The sequence below is a fragment of the Chlorocebus sabaeus genome, chromosome 14, assembly GCF_047675955.1.
Source record: "Chlorocebus sabaeus isolate Y175 chromosome 14, mChlSab1.0.hap1, whole genome shotgun sequence".
NCBI lineage: Eukaryota > Metazoa > Chordata > Mammalia > Primates > Cercopithecidae > Chlorocebus > Chlorocebus sabaeus.
The window spans coordinates 103,020,716-103,041,600 of NC_132917.1; the positions used below are offsets into that span (position 1 = coordinate 103,020,716).

Sequence of the window (20,885 nt, forward strand, 5' to 3'; positions counted from 1 at the left end):
CATCAGTCAGGTGTCAGAATGCCCACAAAGCTTTTCTGATTGAATGAGTAATAGGTAGGCCCTGTTTTATTCTGTGTGAAAATTAAGGGTCTTTTTCTCTCAGCTCTTACAACGGCCAATAAATGCTTTGGAAGGTACAGCCATAGCCTTCTCTGGAATTATGGACCCCCAGCACGCTGCTGGTACCCTAGACCTTCCACAGAGCTTGGCCCAATGAATGAATGATGGGAACTTGGACACAAGAGCAATGGTGAGATTTGCTTGGGTCTCTCCTGCCCAAGTTAATTTGCATATCTGTAGTACGGCTTCCAAGCAAGGTAAGGACCATCTGGCCTAATTTTATTTGTATCTGTAATCCGACCTGGGGGTTTGAAGGACAAATATCAAATGGTGGCGGATTTCCATTTCAGGGTTGAGCACCGGGTCTCCCTTCAGGCCTTGTTCAAGGCAGCTCCCAAGAGTCCGGTGGGCAACCTAGTGTTAGGAGGGTGCCTGGCCCACCTCTCTATGGTGTGAGACCAAAAGGTGGGCTTTGCTTGGGTTCTTGGAAACCTCACCTCTGTGAAAGAGCATTCAGGGATCTCAAAGGACCAATCTTGTACTTCCCTCCACTCCATCTGTCTAGCTTCCAAGCCAAAGGTGCATGGTAGCCACTTTAGGGGGAAATGAGAGAACTCGGGTGGTCATTTAGCCATGCTATGACCAAAGTTCCAAACTGGCTTTTTGTAGTTTTATTGTCGACTTCTGCCATTCATTGAACACATGGCCCTCCTACATGGATCCAGAGGTGAGCACAGAGGCACGTCTCTGCCCTGATGACATGCATGACCTAATGGATGGGGGAGACAGTCACAAGGAAGGGGCAGGAAGATGGCTGGGGGTAGGGGAGTGAGGAGGTGCAGAGAGAGAAGGGGAAGAAAATCATGGAAGAAAGCTATTTGATGACAGAGTCTTTTTCTTTTTAAAAATGCAACACTAGTCACAAGGGGTTGTGGCTGACCTGACTGCGACACCCCCGCCCGCAACCCAAGGAAGAGGCAACAGCTCCAGCACCTGTTTCTGACCCAGGGACCAGGTGATGGCCCGGCTCCACACCACATCAGGCCTTGAGTGTGGGAAAGCATTGTGGCCCGGAGCCATCTAGGAGCTTGCAACAGAGCTGTGCTCTCCTCCCAGCTGTCTGGCTTCAGTTAAACCCTCCACCAGGCATGTCCATTTGGGACGTTGTTTTGGCTTATTTAGAATAAATAACCTAGAGTGGTTTTCCCTCGGTATTCGGGGAAATTGTCATCGGGTGAAATCAGCCTGAAATATGTACTGAGATCATGCTTGGAGGTCCCGCTGGCCCGTGGGGAGGGGTGGCGGTGGCGGTGGCGCGGGGTGGAAGGAGGGCCTGTCCTCAGGGCTCGTTCTCGCCTTGCTCTGTCTGCCCCGGAGGGTCTGTCCGCCACACCAGGAACCTTGCGGACGTTTCCTGGAGGTATCCGGTAGTCTGACCTCAGTGACAAAGAAGGGACCCTAAGACCCAGGCAAGTGAGCAGCGTTAAGTCCCAAACCCAAGTGAGGGCGCCCGCGATTGTTCCACGCGTCCCGCAGGGGGCGCCCTGGGGTTTTTCTTCCGCTTCCTAAAGGGATTCTAAAAAGAACATGCAACCTTGATTTGACAGGAAGCAATAAAAACACATGCAGATTGCTGACTGGAGCCCAGATTCTACATGCCTCCTCCTTGCCTCAGAAACACAGAGGAATGAATGAATTAAAGACACAACACTCAGCCCTAGGCCTCAGGATTGGATGGGTGAACATTTTTGGGGTAAGCTTTTCTAGAGAAGTGCAATCAAGGTAGGAAGAGTGTCAAATGAAATCTCACTTTATCATCACAACAGCCCCGTAGACTGTTGCGGCAGGTGGAAGACAGGTGTAGCCAGGTAATTGAGTTCAAAGCAGCGTGGTAGAAACATGATTTTTTCCCCAACGTCAAGCCCTTTTTTTTTCCATGAGGTAGAAGCTCTCTTCAGTTATCTCTGCTAGGTCTCACAGTTTTGCGGTCACTTCTGGTGCTTTGAAGAGTCATTTGGGGTTTATCAGATTCAACTCTGGTTCATGTTAAAACTTTAATCATTTGATTCAAAGCCTTTCTTTTCCTCTACTCTGCTCAGGGGAGATGGGAGCTGAGACTCTAATGGGTGGGATAAAGGTGGTGATGCGCTGCTATCACACACCTGTCCTCTTCCTCCGTCTGTCCCACCTCATTTGGAGCAGTGAGAGATGGGGAAAAAGCCATGTCTACATATTTGACTACATATGATGGATCTCCCTGGGGTGCCGCAACTGTCATCCCTGCTCTTTGCCCAAGGGCATCAAGTGGCTGGATGGTGACACCTTCATGTCCTACAAGGGGCTCACATCTGAGGAGAAACCCTGGCAAAGGTGGGTTTTGGAGGGACCCAACTGTGCTTTCAGGCTGCCTTGCAGTGGGTGGCCTCACACGCACACCTGTGGGGCCTGTGCTGCTTTGTGCCTGGAGCTCCTAGCTCAGCTTCCTGCCACAGTCTACCTTCAGGTCTGCAGGTGCGCTGGGGCTCCATCTCCCTACTTCTTAGGAATCAGAATCTCTTGTGGCATGTGCCCAACTTTGAGGGGAGCGTGCCTTCATGCCCCACTCCATTGGGCAGGGCCTCACCAAACCACCTCTTCTCAAGTCTACTTTTCTCCAGTTCAGGGGCTCAGGGACAGTACAGCAAATCTACCAGCTAATCAGGTGCACAGCAGGAATCAAAATCCAGTCCCGGTTTTTTGATGGCACTCAAAGTTTTGGAATAATTCTCTTGGGGATCTCCCCTCACCCTGGTAGAGTGAGGAAGAAATAAGCTCTTTTCATGAACCAAACACAAAGGCCCAAGGACGACCCATGAGCTCTCCTCATATGTGGAGTGGTTGCTCACTGGGGTGGGGGTGCAGGTGGGGCCAGTTCCTAGGGAACATCCCTCTCAGTGGGCTTGTGGCTGATGCTCAGCATGTTCTGCCTTCAGCCTCAGCCTCTGCTGAAGATCTTGAACAAGAGGGAAGATACTGTGTGGCATCTGACACCATGTTTTCTCAAAGAACTTCTGAAAACCAAAGAAAAAAGACAATAGAAAAATGGACAAACAATATAAACAGGAAATTCAAAGCCTCAGGACACCAAATAGTCAAGACCCATAGGAGAGCCCATCCTCACTAACAATAAGGGACATGGCATTCCACAATAGTTACTGGTTTATATCTTGCAGATTAGCAAAGTTTAAAGAGCCTGGCAATGTTGGTGAGGTCCTGGGGCAGTAGGGATGCTTCTCTGTTGAACTTACAGCACATTGGTAAAATCACCGTGGAGAGCATTTAGCCATAGCTCATAGCTGTCCTAGGCACATAGCCTAAAGAAGCTCTCATTCATGCAAACAAGGGCATGTGCATTAGAATATTTATTGATGTGTTATTTGTAACTGTGGAAATTTGGAAGCAGACTAAATATGCCCATGGATACAAGTACAGAGAAGCTGTGTACCTACTCCACATCCACTATTATCTGCAGCTTAAAAAGAATGAACTTCAGCTGCATGTATGAACATGGGTACACTTCAAAGCCACGTTGATAAAGAAGTTTCAGAATAATATGCACAATATTTATATTAGTTATATATAGCAAAATATAACACACAAAACAGAATCTAAGATTGTCTCACAAGGTTACTTGTGAGTTTATCATCATCTTATTCACTTCCAGCTTTAATGTAGGATGCTTTTGTTACCTTATTCTGGGCTCAAGCTTTTGGGAACAGCTTGTGTCTGAAACACCAAAGGCCATTGACTCTATGTCGCGAATAAAAGCCTGCTATTGGCTTGAATGACAATAGCAGACTTTTATTATTGATAAAAAACAATAAGATTGATGCCTATTACTTGGTACTGTGTCTCAGTCAGATCTGGCTTTCTGTATAGGCAGTTACCTATCCAGTAACATTTTAGAGATGCTGGAACACTGTGCTGCTCTAAAACATCTCTGGTGGAGACCAGTCTACTACTACATACATTTCTAGAATTACATTTTTCAAATAGTTAACACATGCAATCGGCAAGAGTGTTTTATTATTGTCTCCAACAGCGCCATTCACACGCTTGCAAGGGTACATTTCTTTGATTGCATTTCAATTTGATGGCTGAGATGGAAAGGAGACAAAATGGAAGCTTTGTTATAGGAAAGGAGTACAGAATTGACATTTAGTGTGGGCTGCTGTGGGGAGAAGGCATAAGTGGGTACCACTCTGGGGATGGCAGGACAATGTTGAATGAATGCAGGTGTTTTGTCTAAACATGCAAACAAGTCACAGCAAACTACACTCGACATCATGAAATGGTGCTGCTGACCACTATAGGGATTCATGTTTTGTTGAGCATTTAGTATGTGCCAGGCACAGGCTGTACAAGCCTTTACATGAATCTTATGAGGTATGTTTTGCACATGCATATATCAGGCTTCAGAGAGTTTTGATTGCTTTCCCTAATACCCCACAGTATTTGAACCCAGGGCTGGCTGACTCCAAAATTCAATCAGCCATAATGCCGCTAACTGACAGTTTCCGTCCTACCCTATAGTTTATTCCTGGAGAATGTCTAAGTTTGTAATAGACTCCACTTTGGGTGTGAGCAGTACATTTTCTCACCCTTCCTTTGATTCCACTAGAAAGCTTCTTGTGTGGATTTCGCTCCTGTGAGTCCATGTCCAGGCTTGGTCAACCCTGACATGGTATGGCTTGCACAGTTTGCAGCAGCTTTGTAACACAGGATAGATGAACCTAAATCCTCTGAGATTCTTTATGGCTGGATTAGGTGGGAAAATTTGTCTCTCTCGCTGCTTCTCCTACTCTGTCTCTGAAATGTGGGTATAGCTTTGCTGGTAGCAGTCTTTCCTTCCACAAGGATAGAATCTGTCAGCGTTAAGAATGAATCATGTCAAAAGTGAAGAGTCAGAGATAAGCAGAATCAGAGAAGGGAAAAGATCTGTGACACTGTTTGAGTCCCTGGATCCTGTCATGCCTGAATTCCTTGGAACTCTGAAGTTCAGGAGTTAGATATTTCTCATTTCTGCTTAAATTTGGTTTCTGTTTTTCACAATGGAAAGAATCCTAACAAATACAAGCCTCAATATGTTAGTCTTTTCCTGCAGACTTCTTTCTGATTGAGATCACCATAGCAATGTGAATTTTCCTATGAAATCATGTAAGTTTTTCTCCTTGGAAAAGAGATTAAAAAGCCATACTAGGTTTGGGGTTCCTATCATGAGTGTGTTTTGGTATAAATAATACAATGGCTCAAAAGTAACTTCAAAAAAATTTATTTCTCGGGGCAGTGCACACTAGGTACGTGAAATCCGGGCCTCACTCCACCTCTGGGATGTCACTGGTGGCGATCATCTTCTCCCAGGCTCCACATCTGAGCCTTGCACAGAGCAATGTCACTGCAGACCCTGCCGTGGTTCAGCCTGCGATCCGGGCATTCTGGGTTGAGCGAGGGCTCTGAGTCCCATGCGGTTTCCTAATTTTCAGTCTGTGTCTGGGTCCTTCTTCCTTGGTCCCTGGGCAACGTGGTGAATGAGATTCTGAAATCTGGCGTCTCCAGGCTCCTCCAGGTTACCATGCCAAGACATGGACTTCCTGGTGATCTGTGGACCTCGTGGAGGGGTTCACGTGATGCCGGGCATAGACGTTCCGGGCTGGTAGCTCTTTGAGGTACAGCTCCTGCAAGATCTGGTTCTGACGGACCTCATCCTGGGTCACCTTCTCCCTGGGGTGTCCCGCCATGGCCTTGGCGTTGCTCCATCGGGCTCCATGCGCTCTCTGCTCCCTTGTGCCTCTCTTCCTGGCCCCGGGCTTCTGCCGTCTCCAGGCAACGGCGTCCCACGCGGTCTCCAGGCAATGATGCTCCCACAGCCCCAGCTTCCTGCGATCCAGCCCTTACCCCTCCAGGAAAGGGCTTCCCGTCACGGGACAGACCCGGAGGTCATGGGCATGTGGTTAGGCCTCACCTTGGCCAGTCGTTTCCCTCCCAGCGAGCAGAGGCGCCGCTTCCTCGTGCTCTCCCTTCTCCGTCTCGGGCCAGCAGTTTGCTCGGTGGTTCCAGACCAAGGCCCACGGGGAAGCCGGTTCCAAATGCAGAGGCGGGCCCGGCTGGCTGAGCAGGCAGCGGGGCCGAGGGTGGGTGTCCGTGGTCCTGAGTCCCCGTGTCCACAGCCAGGCCGTGGGGACCCCGGGGTCCGCTCCTTCGCTGCCCGAGCACGGTCCCTGCAGGGGCCTCTCCGTGGGGTCGTGGATCCTCAGGCCGCATGTGTGGCTGGGGCGGGGGCGGGCTGCAGGCAGGCTCTAGAAGCAGGGGCTGGGCGGGGGCGTGGGGGGATAGGGAGGGATGTAGTGGAAGTTGGGGCCCCAACGGGCGTGCGGGCGGCAGATGCAGCCCTTCTGAAGATCCACGCACGAAGAGCTCGGCAGGGCGATGCCCACGACGGGGTAGTGGACGGGCACGAACTGGTTCAGAGACGGGTAGCAGATGGGGCAGAAGGACGAGTAGGTGGGATGGAACAGGAGCGTGGTGTGCGGGTCCAGAAACGCAGGACGGAGGGGAGGAAAGAAGAGCCGACGGCCAGGGCGCTGCGGGATGGCGCCGAGCGGGCGCCGGGGCTGGGGGGCGGAGATGCGGGGCAGCTTTCGAGTCATTTTCACGCGTGCAGCGCTCTCTCGTCGGAACGGCCGGAGTGCGCGGCGAGTGCGGGGCCTGCGCGGCTTTTACCTCCTCCGGGCGTTCCAGGGCGGAATGCGCTTTGTGACCCGCGCCGCGTCCGAACCCAGGAACGCCCCGCCAGTCGGCACAGGGCCCCGTCTCCGGGTTTAGGACCAAGCAGGGGAAATGGAAGACAGAGGCAATGGGGCGATGTAGCAGCCCCTGTTCTTGTACCCCGTCGTTTTGCCCTCAGTAGGCAAAGGCTGATCGGAGGACTGGGATACGGTTAGGGCCCGGGGGCCTGGGAGCGCGGCTCTGAGCAGGGACTGGGAAAAGGGGACGAAGTCAGTGCTCCAGGCGCCTTCCCTTACACAAGCCCTTCAGTCCCTCACATCACTGCGGGAACATGCGCAATTAGACATGCTACGTCCATTTTACCCATGGGACATGGAGGACCAGAGTGGGAACCTCCATCGCTGGTGGTGGGTGACAAAGCAGGTGGGGCTTGAACTTGGGGCAGGAGAGGGCAGGTAGGAGGGAAGCAAAACTGCCCCAGCGCGCACCAGCTGCCGCTCCTGCGTGTGTGGACGGGATCCTGCAGGGGGCGCAGCAGAGCAGACCTGGGCGTTTCCAAGCTTACCCTTGACCCCCGTGTTCCTTGGTTTGGTGCTTTACTCTTTAAAATATATTTTAAAAATCTTTAAATATTGATTTCATTTTAGATTCATGGGTACATGTGCATGTTTGTTACATAGATATATTGCATAACGGTGAGGATTTGGCTTCTAGTGTACCCATCACCAAAATATGAACATGGTACCCAACAGGTATTTTTTATCCCTCACTACCATCCCACCCTCCTCCATTTTGGAGTCCCCAGTGTCTGTTACTTCCATCTTTATGTCCATATGTACTCATTGTGTAGCTCCCACTTGTCAGTGAGAACATGCAGTATTCTACTTTCTGTTTCTGAGTTATTTTACTTAGTATAATGGCCTCCAGATCCATCCATGTTGCTTCAAAGGACATGATTTCATTCTTTTTTATGGCTATATAGTATTCCTTGCCATATTTTCTTTATCCAATCAACTGGATGGACATTTAGGTTGGTTCCATGATTTTGTTATTGTGAATGGTGCTGCGATCAACATCTGAGTACAAATGTCTTTTTTAATGTAATGATTTCATTTCCTTTGGGTAAATTCCCAATAGTGGGATTGCTGGGTCAAGTGGTAGTTCTATTTTTAGTTATTTGAGAAATCTCCACACTGTTTTCCGTAGAGGCTGAACTAATTTGCATTCCCACCAACAGTGTATAAGCGTTCCTTTTTCTCTATGTCCTTGATAACACCTTTTTTTTTTTTTTTTTGACTTTTTATTAACAGCCGTTCTGACTGGTGTTAGATGAGATCATTGTGGTTTTAATTGGCATTTCTCTGATGATGAGTGATGTTGAGAAATTTTTTCATGTGTTTGTTGGCCGAGAAACAACTTTTAATGGATCTACTTGGCATAACCTAGCCAGACAAATGCTTTCTGTAGTTATGAAAGCAGAATTAAATTTGAACCAATAAATGTCATAATCCTCTACTACTCCATCACTTTTCCCCACTCCTAGACACATAAGCTTTAGGAATAAATGAATGAGTGAGGGCTGATCCCTAATGAGGCAGTGTGGAGCAGATGGGCTATGGGTAAGTCTCTCTGGGGGACTGGCTGCTGCTAGAGAGGAAGGGCACACCCGGCAAGGGGCCGGGGCTGTCACTGGTACACTTGGGTTGTTCCGATGGTGCTTCAAAACGCAAGAACAAGCCAAGCAACCACACAAAAGGGGGCTGAGCACAGCCATGCTCTGGGTTAAGTGGGCATATTGTCATCAAAGACCTCTCCACCTTTCTCTGTCCTGAAGAAGATTGCCCAGATTGTGAGAACAGCCCATCCTGGTTCCACTTGTGTTTGGGATGCTTAGAGAATTTCCTTTTCATACCTGACATCCCCAATGAAGAGATATCTCTTTCTTTTTCTCTTTTTAAAAGGACTGATTTAAAGACTGCATAATCAACATAGATGAATAAGATAAGTCATTATGCAACAATGCCTTTTCCATTATGACTCAATTTCTGACTAGGGTGTGACTTGGTGGGTTGTGTTTTGCTCTGGTTGTTCTAAGGAGGGGAGCTTAGGGCAATGACCTGGGGCAGCTCTAAGATTTTGCCTTTTCTTTTAGCTGGAACCATGTGCTAGAACTACCAGAGTATGACGACTTTTTCCTTTTTTGCTTGGTTTGACATTGCTGTCTAAGATAAGGCATACAGTACAGGCTGCAGAAACACACAAAAATTCTGCTGATAACACACACTTGTTTCTATGGCCAGGAAGTCCTGATTTGCTCACCTCCTCACCACCATGACCAGGTGTGAATTCACAGGTAAAAGGGCAAGTTTGTTTACTCCTAGTTGCTCTTGAATAGAGAGTTGACTTTTTCACCCCCTTGGCTTGTAACTGCTGAGTTCACTAATAAACCCTTCCCTTTAAAAATGGGGAAAATAGGCCGGGCGCGGTGGCTCATGTTTGTAATCCCAGCACTTTGGGTGGCCGATCCGGGCAGATCACGAGGTCAGGAGATCGAGACCATCCTGGTTAACATGGTGAAACCCTGTCTCTACTAAAAATACAAAAAATTGACTGGGTGTGGTGGTGGGTGCCTGTGGTCCCAGCTACTTGGGAGGCTGAGGCAGGAGAATGGTGTGAACCCAGGAGGCGGAGCTTGCAGTGAGCTGAGATTGCGCCACTGCACTCCAGCCTGGGCAACAGAGCGAGGCTCCGTCTCAAAAAAATAAAATAAAATAAAACAAAATAAAATAAAATAAAATAAAGTGGGAGGAGGGGGATAAAACTAACAAGAAAATATCATAGGAGATAAAGAAGAATCATAAGAGCCCATTGTGGGAGTTCAAAAAGAAACCGTTGGAGGTCTAAAAGCTCAGAAAAATATTTAAATCACTGTTGCTATAATAGATATAAGCAAAACAGACAGGGGCCACAAAGGGTGGCATTCTAGAATATTTTGAAAAATAAAACAAAATTTAGTGTAAGTCACTTGAGGGCACCCATTCTGCTCTGAATATCTCAATAGAGGCTCTACTTATAAATGCTTTTTTAAATCTCTGGGCTTTAAATTTATTTATGCCAATTTTCAAACAGATTATTGAAATCTGACTGAAGAATAGGATTATAAACATCCCTAGTAAAATATCCAATTTGTGTTTTAGAAGTGTTTTTGAGTTGAGATCAATAAACTGGTTTGAAGTCTAAGGTTTCAAACATGACTAAGACATGAATCTTGAAAATAACCCAATTAAGAAATAAGTAGAAGAGATTTCAACATAAGACAATAAAAGACACCCCCCTTCCATAGTGAAATATCACCTTCGACCAAAGTTTCTTTTTCTTGAATCAATTTTCTTACATTTAATTTTCATATTGTGTAGGAAGGGCAAGGGAAATGGGGCATGGGAGATCAGAGAGAACTTTCTGGAGAATGTGACCCCCACATAAGGGAGCGTCAGCTGGAAATGGTGGATGTAGTGGAGGTGGATGTGGCCGAAGACCTGGTGGGATTCTGAACATTTCCTATGATTTTGTGCTTCTTTCTTTGTGTGATGGCCTCTCACACAAAGAAAGAAGCATAAAATAATGAGAAATGTTCAGAGCCCCACAAGGACTTCAATTTCTCAAAGCATGAAGTCTGGAATGAAGAGGGGACTAGGAGGTAGAGGCTGGGGTGAAGAACTCAAGAATGAAGAGAGGGAGGAGAGTGTGGGAACCTTGAACAGGCACAACTGGAGAAAGACTTAGCGGTGTTACAATTTTAAAGATTTCTCTGCTCATAAATACTTGAATAAAAGCTTGAAAATGCAAAAAACACAAAGAAGTCATCCCCAGTCCTGGAATATAGGCATAAACACAGATTATTTTTACTTTATAAAGTATTTTAAAATCTGGCAGTACCAGCCACCTTTGTCGTTACACTTTTGTCTACACTTTCTTGACTCTTCTTGTTCATTCATTAGTGTCTTAAGTTTCAACAAGTTTCTATTGGTATTTTGATTTTAATTGTTTTGAACTTATGCTAATTTACAATTTTATGCCTCTCTAGAAGCAGGTACTATCTCTTAATACAGTATCTCTCTAACATCTCTTAATAGAACAGTACTTTTTCACGTAGATCCTGGCTTAAGTTTCTTAAGGAGTTTCTTCTCAGAAATTGTTTTGCTGTTGCTATCGGGAATTTGTTTTCCTTTTTTTTTTCTCATAGTTAATTCCTGGCTGATGAAATCCTGGTTTTTCTATTTTTATTTTAACTTGTGAACTGCTATTTATTTTATGTTTTTGGCAGATTTATTTTGTTTATATAGACAATCACAACTGAGAATAATAATCAGCTTGTCTTTTTCTTTCCATTATTTGTAGCGTTTGTTTCTTTTTGCTGTCTAATTGTTAGACTGTCTAACATTTTGCTTAATAGGAATGAGAGGGGACATGTCTCTATGGTTTTACTCTTAGCTATAATGTTGGCTGTTTTTATTTTCTTTGAAATTTTTAATTATTTTAAATTTAAATTGTTTTAAATTAAATGATGTTCTAGGCCTAGTTGACTAAAAGCTTTAATCAGGGTTTTGAAAATATGTATTGAATTTTGTCACAGGAGTCTTTGGCATATATTAAGATGATTATATGATTTTTCTTCTTTGACTTTTTAGTATGATGAAGCATATTGATACATTTTCTGATATTAAGTCATCTTTGAATTCCTGAGTATACAGTGTACTTGTATTTGTTAATGTGCTTCATTTATCTAATTTTATTTGGAATTTTCATTTATATTTGCAAGTGAAATTACAAATGAATCTTTACATTTACTAACTCTGTCCTGTAAAAATTATGCTGGCTTGCTGGGCATGGTGACTCACACCTGTAATCCCAGCACTTTGGGAGGCTGAGGTGGGTGGATCACCTGGGGTCAGGAGTTCAAGACTAGCCTCGCCGACATGGTGAAACCCCATCTCTACAAAACAAAACAAAACAAAACAAAAACAGCAACAAAGAAACAACAACAACAACAAACTAGCCATGCTTGGTGGCAGGCATCTGTAAATCCTAGCTACTTGGGAGGCTGAGACAGGAGAATCGCTTGAATCCAGGAGGTGGAGGTTGCAGTGAGCCGAGAAAGCACCATTGCACTCCAGCCTGGGTGACAAGAGTGAAACTCTGTCTCAAAAAAAAAAAAAAAAAAAAAAGGAAAAAAGTTATGTTGGTTTTATAAAGCAAATTATAAATCTTTTCATCTTTTAATAAGCTCTGGCAGTGTAAATATAGGCTGGTAACTATTCTTTACAAATTTGAAGGCAACTATCTGAGTCAGGTACTACTTTGGTGATTATTCTTAAATTATATTTGTTATTTTTAACACATTTGATTATTTTTTATTTATTTATTTTGGTAATTTACACTTATCTAGAAATAATGCACATATAATTTTCTAATTAATTACTATATGGAGATATAAAGTAATCTTTCTAAAAGCAGTTAATGTTCTGAATGTATAAAGTATTGTTCTTTGTTTCATCTCTAACTTTGTTTACTTTCACTTTCACTTCTCCCTCCTGTGGCTTAACTATGTAGAGATGCCTATTTTACCTTCTACTCTTTATTACACTTGAATTTATCAATGCAAAATTTTCCTCTTAACCAATTAATTTTATCTTTAAGTCCTTCTCCCTCTTTTTTTTTTTTTTTTTTTTTTCAAGTTTATTTGTGACTCTCATGATTGTTTTCTAAATTCGCAGGATAAGTACTTAGTAACTTCATTCAAAACTTTATTTTTGGCCGGGCGCGGTGGCTCAAGCCTGTAATCCTAGCACTTTGGGAGGCCGAGACGGGCGGATCACGAGGTCAGGAGATCGAGACCATCCTGGCTAACACGGTGAAACCCCGTCTCTACTAAAATATACAAAAAACTAGCCGGGCGAGGTGGCGGGCGCCTGTAGTCCCGGCTACTCGGGAGGCTGAGGCGGGAGAATGGCGTAAACCCGGGAGGCGGAGCTTGCAGTGAGCCGAGATCCGGCCACTGCACTCCAGCCTGGGTGATAGAGCGAGACTCCGTCTCCAAAAAAAAAAAAAAAAAAAAAACTTTATTTTTTTAAGAATTAAAGAATTGCCCTCCAAGTACAGCTTTGGCTGTGTTCTAGAAGTTTGCTATGCAGCATTCTTCTGGGTATTTTATTAAGACTGAGACACTTAAGTTTTGATTTTTGATTGTTGAGTTTCATTTTAAATAATGTTGTCGCCTTTTCTTTTTCCTGGTGGTTCAGTTCGTTTGCGTGTAACTGTTCATTATTTCTAGCTTTATTTCATCGTGATCAGAAAACAGAGTCTTTACCTATCATAATACAATGTTAAGTAACCTCTCGGCATAACTACTGTACTTCTGGCATTAGAAGCAAGATGATAATTTCCCTGTTATAACTTTAGTGTCCAATTTTCACATTCTCACATTGCTTTACTCACTCAACTGTACAGGACAATGTTGAGCCAAGCATGACAGGGACATAATTCAGAACTGCAGTTAGTGTGCCGTTGCCAGAGAGCAAATGTGAAAGGGACCTTCACCACGAACCTGTCTCACCCTTTGCCTCTCCCTGCTTAGGGACTGGCAAGGGCACTGTCACCTCAGGGGCAAGAGATGATGAGGATTTGGGCTATAGGGTTAAGGATTTGGGGCTCTGTTGTAAGTAGAAGCTGGCTAGGATGGCTGAGGTTTGAATCTCCTTGGTGGGAGACCCAGGGAGACTGTAGCAATGAGGGGTGAGCCTCAGGGAGGTGAGTTGCTACCCTTACAAGCAAAGCTGCCTCTGGAGGGCACACTCAGGATATCACAGAGGAGGCTAGGGTGCCCGTCTTGGCGTCTGGAATGAGCACTGGGTCAGGACCCGTTCTAGTGCGTGCCTCTGTCTGCCCTGGTCTCGCTGGCCATTAGCAATGCCCTTATGTGGAGTCACTCTCTTTCCTCAGGGCAATCAATGTTTTTTCCCTTTTTCCCCCAAACCTGCCCTTCTAAGGAAGACACTGTCAGTGCTCCAGAGGTGGTGTGACTTTCTAAATGAGGATGGCCTCTCAATAAAACTCATGTGATTTGTTATCCTAACTTATGTTACATCATAGTGGAAACTTCTCTCATTTTAAAGGACTGCTGGTAACACACAAACTCAAGTTCAGTTTCTGGGTAGGTGTCCCTCTGGTAGGGTCACTCATTACAAAAGAATAAAGAAATATTTCCTGCATCTTTATTTTCTCTTACATTAGGTCCACCACAAAATAATCACATTTATGTCTTTAAGCTTCTAACTGCACCCTAATTAGTTGATTTGCTCTTTGTATATTCTTCTCTAATACTGTCTGTGCGTGTTTAACCATCTCTGAGCACTCTTTTCCTAAAATTTGCATTCCTACACAAAGCTAATATCCCATTGCCTATTAAAAAGCATCCAAAATTTACTGAGAAGAATGTCATTTGCATTTAAAAAGTCAACTCCTTGCCTGGCAATCTAAGACCCTTCTACCTTACCTTGCTCATAAGTCTACTGTCTATCACTAGTTCTTTTGAGCTAGTCATGCCCCCAAGGGACATGCTGACATTTGGCAACTAGAGATCAGTTTCATGAGGTCGGGGGTCCTGTTACACATCCCACAACGTGCAGAACAGCTGCCGCCCACAACAAAGAAGTGCCAGGCCCCAGTGTCAATACTTCTGAGGCTGAGAAAACCTGCTCTAGGCAATGAGGGAAAGGGATGCCCTGAGAACCACTTAGGGGGTTCCCACCAAATGATTCTGATGTGCCCCATTCATGGTTTAGCAGAACTGTCCTGGAACAGGGTAAGATCATCTTCTGAATGAAGTTACTCTCATTTCTCCAAACACCATTAAGTGCTCTTTCCTTTGGCTTAATTATATCACTGTAGAATGGTTTCCAGGAATGGCGATTTTCTTTGATTATCTCTTACATGCACGCTCTTCCCATCGGAGGGTCTCCTTTGGGAATATTAAGTGATGTGAGAAGCGTGCAGAGCTTCTGCCTCATCACCCGGAGGCAGGAGATCCTCCATGAAAGGGAGCCTACTCTCCTTCCTTTTTCTGTAGTCTAAGCACTTTGGAATCTGAGGCCGTGCCTCATACAGCTCACAGCAATGCAGGGATGCACTCATCTACAGAGTCACCCACCGAGCCATTCATACTAAAGTAATATCTCTCTTCATTTCACCATCAGGAGTAGTAAGGTGGATTCAGTAACAGGCAAGTAACACTCTCAAAACCACAAGTATCTCCTGAGACCAGCAAATAACAAAGTAAAAAGCTTCTCTTTCCTTTCTGAGAACATTGCCTTTCTCAGAAAAAAAGGTGCTAAAATCACTTTTTCTTGTAAAGTGGTAATTGGAAGTAAGCATTGATCACAACTGCTAATTCAGCTGCTCTAAAAGACATGTCATCTTAGGGTTTCTAGGCTATTGTACCCTTCCTCTCACCAAACACACATGCAGCCATTCCTCTCCATGTGCTCAAGTCTGGAGAAATGACATATCACACAAGTTTACACCTTTTCTTTAACCTGAAATAAAATGTAACCTGAAAACACAAAATCCAATCATGTCTTACTGTTACTCACTAAAGATTCTTAAAGCCACAAGATTACAGTATTTTGTGGCTGCTGGGAGGTATTTTCATTTCTTTTTCACAAAAAACTAGTTATTTGGTACCATCAGGGTTTTTTGTGTAAAATTGTGTTTTTGTGTCTATCACACCCCACACATACATAGTTAATTTATCAGGGTCCATGTTATTATCCCCTTTTCTTTGTAAAGTTAGACTTAAAAATACGTAAGTTTTGAAATGAACAAATGGCTGTGAATTGATTGGCTGAGAATGGTTTCTTCATGGAATAGAAGAAAGACAAGTGTTCTTTTCACTCCGTGCTCTTAAACAGTCTGCATGCTTAGAATATGATTTTAAATATAAATGCCTAGTTCTCTTATCCATAATTAACTTGAAATGATTGCTACTTAATTTTCTACCTGAATACATCGTTTTCTTTTCCTTTATCTTTTGGATACATTTTTATTTGTGTACCTTCCATGGGTCAACTTAGTAGAGTTATGTACTTTCTTTGGCCCTTAGTTTCCTCAAATCTAGAGTGAGGGGTTTTGACTGCATTAGTGGTTCTCAAACCTGGCTGCACAGAATAATTAACTGAGGAGTTTAAGAAAACACATAACGCCCCATTGATTCTGGGTATGACCCACGGGACAGATCAAGTCCTAGATTATTTCCAACCTTAAAATTCTGTGCTCTGACAATACCCATTTTGGCGAGACTGGTGAAATTGGCGAGCCATTGATCTCAAATGGAATGGTTAGCTTGGTATGGTGGTGGTTCCAAGGGCCCGTTTCATTACGGGCATCAAAAATCTTTAAAAAGTACCTAACTTTGGGCCAGGCATGGTGGCTCACACCTGTAATCCCAGCACTTCGGGAGGCTAAGGCAGGAGGATTGCTCGAGCCCAGGAGTTCGAGACCAGCCTGGGCAATATAGTGGGACCCTGTCTCTACAAAAAGTTTAAAAATTAAAAATTAACCAGGTGTGATGGAGCTCGGGGGATCAAGGCTATAGTGAGCCATGATTGCACCATTGTACTCCAACCTGGGTAACAGAGTGACACCCTGTCTCCAAAAAAGGAAAGAAAAAGAAAAGAAAACACCCAATGTTTGACCCTGCTAGGCATTTATTCTTAAGAGATTATTAATGGTGTGCCAGATATCTAATTATAATGATGTTGACTCCAGTGTTATATAAAACAGAGAAAAAATGAAATTCAGGGAATATTTAAATAAATTATGGTACAAGCATACAATAAAATATGATGCAGACATTAAAATAATGTTAATCAAAAGTATTTATGTCATGGGAAACTATTTACAGTGTAACACATGAAAAAGTTGGTAATTTATTTTAAAAATTAAATAATATGGCCAGGCACAGTGGCTCATGCCTGTAATCCCTGCACTTTAGGAGGCCAAGGTGGGCAGATCACCTGAGGTCAAGAGTTTGAGACCAGCTTGGCCAACATGACGAGACCCCATCTCTACCAAAAATATAAAAAATTAGCCAGCTGTGGTGGCAGGCGCCTGTAATCCCAACTACTCGAAAGGCTGAGGTGGAAGAATCTCTTGAACCTGGGAGGCGGAGGTTGCAGTGAGCCAAGATCATGCCATTGCACTTCAACTGAGGCAACAAGAGTGAAACTCTATCTCAAAAAAAAATAAATAAATAAATAAATAATATGTATAGAATAACATTTGTAAGCTTATACAGTAAAATGATGACAATGGTTTGAGTGGTGGAATTATAAGTAATTTTAGTTTCTCTCTTTTTTAGTTTACATTTTCTATGACTACTATTATTGCTTTAATTAGGGTTATTTTAAAATCATTCTCTAATCTAGCTCCTTCTAGATATGCATGTTTAAGCCTTAAACTCTTCTCTATACCTTTGTGTCCCAAACTGTACCCTTATAATGCTTAGCTACAATCCCGGGTTTACAAGAATTACTGAGTTCAAACCAGCAAATATGGGTGGGCTCCACTCAGGGTCCTGACCTAAGGCCATTCAACGCAAATGGAGAAGACAGATTCCTTGTCAAGAGTACAATGCAAGGCAAAGTGACATAACTGCTGTGTAAGTGTGTAACCAGGATGCAGGACTCAAAGGGAAGTCCCAAAGTAGAAGGAATGCACAGAGCTCTCCCAAACCAAGTGACACTGGAGAATGAGAAGGTTTCTCCGGCAGAGAATGGGAGGACAAAGTGCTGTAGAGATAATGGGAACATAAACACTGATTTCTTAATGCACACAGCATATTTGGGAAAAACAGAAGATTTGGGCCTGAGTGTCAAGTATGAGGATAAAATACATGTGTTGAAAAAGAAATCTGGGGAAGTCCCAGCCGTTACTGTACCTTTGTGTGAAAAGAAAGGTACCTCCTTTGCAGAGAAAAGTACCTCTTTCTCTGAGCAGACTTAAACTCAGCCCAGGTCATGGAACTGACTTAGTGATTGGAGGATGGGTTGGGTTTTAGTTGCCACTTGCTCCATCAGTTGGACACACTCCTGCAGTGTACAACCTGAACAACGGTTCCTCCCACAATGCTGTGAGGTAAGGATACAGAGCTCAAAGAAGGTAAATAATTTGTCCATATTTTGAGCAACTTGTAAGCAATAAATGTCGACATGATTCCATAGGCTGGTTATAGAGGAGGAAATGAAATTGAGTGTGCTAAGACTAGGGTACACATGGAGAATAAATAGGAAGCTATTGTAACACTCCTGCTGAGAGATGACGAGGCTTGAATTTGGACAGTGGTAGTAAGTAACAAAAGAAGTGAAGAAGTGTAATGGATATTTTGTAGGTAGCATGAGTGAATTTGCAGGTGAGGTGAAGTGAGGAGGGGTGAGAAGGAAGACTGGCTTGATATGGATCTTGAAGCCATCAGCATTTGCTGATAGTTGAAATTAGGAGAATTTATGAGAGTTCGTAGAAAGAGAAGGAAAGACAGATCTTTAGAAAACGTCTACATTTAAGAGGAATCAGTGAATGAACCCAAAAATAGCAATCAGAGTGATAGGAGGAACACAAAGAAGAAAGTAGGGTGTCATGGAAGCCAAGAGTAGAGTGTCAAAGAGGAAGTGGTCAAAGTGTCAAATGGCACCAGTATAGAACAGATGAGAGTTGAGAAGATTTCATTAGCAAGTCGGTCAGAAGGCAATCTATTACCTTCAATGAGCAGTTCAAACCCTAAGGCTCCAAGTAGTAGGTGTGTGGTGGGGGTGGTGAAGGCTGGAGTAGAGCTCTTTTGTAAGAATTTGGGCAGAGAAAGGAAGGAGAGAGGTAGGGCAGCAGTTTCATAGGAAAGTGAAAATCAGGGAACGCTTTAGTTATAGGGGCATGTGTGTCTAGAACATGCTTAGAGAGCGAGTGATACAGACACCACTATCTGAAGCTGATAGATACAGACGTCAGAACTGAGACATAGAAGAACCCTTTGAAAGGTGAGACTGCATTGGGAGCTGGGAGGATTGAGAGATCAAACCTAGAACACAAGTGGAGGGGCCGAGCTTGGAAAAGAGACATGTTTTTCTTAGGAGGAGGAATGGGGATGAGGGAGGAAATTGGTCCTGGGAAATGTTGAGTTGTGCAAGACAGGTGGTGATGGTGCACTAGCAAGAGTCCTTTTTCTCAATGGTTAGGAAATGAAAACAGAGGCTCATAGCAAACGACATAATGATGAATTTTCACTTCTGAGTCAAATAGAACATCTGAAAAGATGCTGTTGGAATGGAAAAGAAAGAAGCTTTGGGTGAGTAGAAGGGTCAATCAGAAGTACGGCAGGCACTCTGACTGTAGTTGGATATCTTGAGATTGTTAGATTTGTGAGGAGAAAAGTCATGTTTATCTTGTTCACCATTCCATTTCCATGATATAACACAGTGCCTGGCAAGAGGAGATGTTCGGTAAATATTTGTTTAATGGATGCCTTCTATGCTTGTGCTAATCAGTAAAATGAGATAAATTTCACCAGCACGTATTTAGTACCCAATGGAGAAAACAGAATTAGGGAAAGAGAAGACAGGGGCCACCACAAAGCCAGGGCCATTTTGCTGTTGATGCTGGTCAACTTCCCCACTTGACACTTTCAAGTGATAAAAGAGGTAGATATGTCACTCTGGGTTCAAAGACATTTTCCACTTTAGTCCTTTTGTCAGTTTCCTGTTCTCAAACCTGTCCACCAAGCTCAATGGAATCCATCATATGCACAGACAATTTCTGTTACTTGGTTGTGGGGGTGCATGACCAGCACAGGTTACCGTGGACTGGGATGAAGCATGGGCAGGGGACCTCCCACCAGCTTCGCAGATCTGTGAGGCCCATCCATAGCCCCAGTCCTGGGACTGCTCCTCATTAGGGGCTGCAGTTCCTTGCCCTTGACTATCCTCTTTGCGAATAAGATTTTTCCCTTTTAGTTTTCAGTTCACCTTTAATTCCTATCCTGTAATTCTATACTTATCTATTCTCTTTGGCATCATCACTGCTCCTTCACTCAACCCCCATGTCTCTTCTGGTCTTTGAAGCATGAAGACTTTTCCCCTGCCTGGGGTCTACATTGGCTTGTGGTCGAAACATTTGCCCCAGGGACCCACAGCGTCACCAAGGTAGCTGATGTTCCCTTGAGGTCATCTGAAAATGTATGAATCTTATTTCCATAGTGGGTATTCTCATCCTTGTTCAGTTTTCCTGTGCTGAGTTACACATTTCCAAAATGACTTTTAGGGCATGATCCTCCTGATTGAATTTCCTGGGAGGCCCCAGGAAATTCTAGCAAGTGAGTGATTCTCCCAGCCCCTTTTCTTGATAATGTCAGGCTGGATGTCTCTCCAGCGTTCTCTGGACTCACACCTCCACCCCCAGCCCTCTGCATACTTTTGAACTCCTTTCAGGCCATCAGCTTTTCTGGCCCATCTTGAAGGTTACATTTTAGAATTTCTGATGTGTCTTAGAATGGAAAAAAATGGCTGATTTTTCTACTTGTTTTTCTGAAAAGTAATCGTTATATGTAGATTATGGCACCCAGTAATGACAATGTTCAACACAAAGACATGTGGGAGAATTCCTCTGTATTTGAGGTCAGAGTGCCTTGCAATTTTAATAAGGAGGCTGGTGACTTCCAGGTGGGGGAAGCTCATTTATTGGGTCATGTCACTCACTCTGAGTCTTTTTCCTCTCCTAGTTCCATAAAGCAGCAGGCTAGAGAAAAGTGATTTGTGTAGTTGGTGAAGACATTATATTTTTATGGTGCTTCTGGGTATGAAGAGTTTGTGTAGCTTGGTTAGAATAAGGTGAGGACGGGTGCGGTGGCTCATACCTGTAATCCCAGCACTTTGGGAGGCTGAGGTGGGTGGATTACAAGGTCAAGAGATCGAGACCATCCTGGCTAACGTGGTGAAATCCCGTCTCTACTAAAAATACAA

At 44.1% G+C, this 20,885-nt stretch overlaps 1 pseudogene; it reads right to left on the minus strand.

Moving 5' to 3' along the window:
* Nucleotides 1-5,433: 5,433 nt before the first annotated feature.
* LOC103241153 (cilia- and flagella-associated protein 144-like) lies at nucleotides 5,434-5,863 on the minus strand (annotated as a pseudogene).
* Between the last annotated feature and the right edge of the window lie 15,022 nt (nucleotides 5,864-20,885).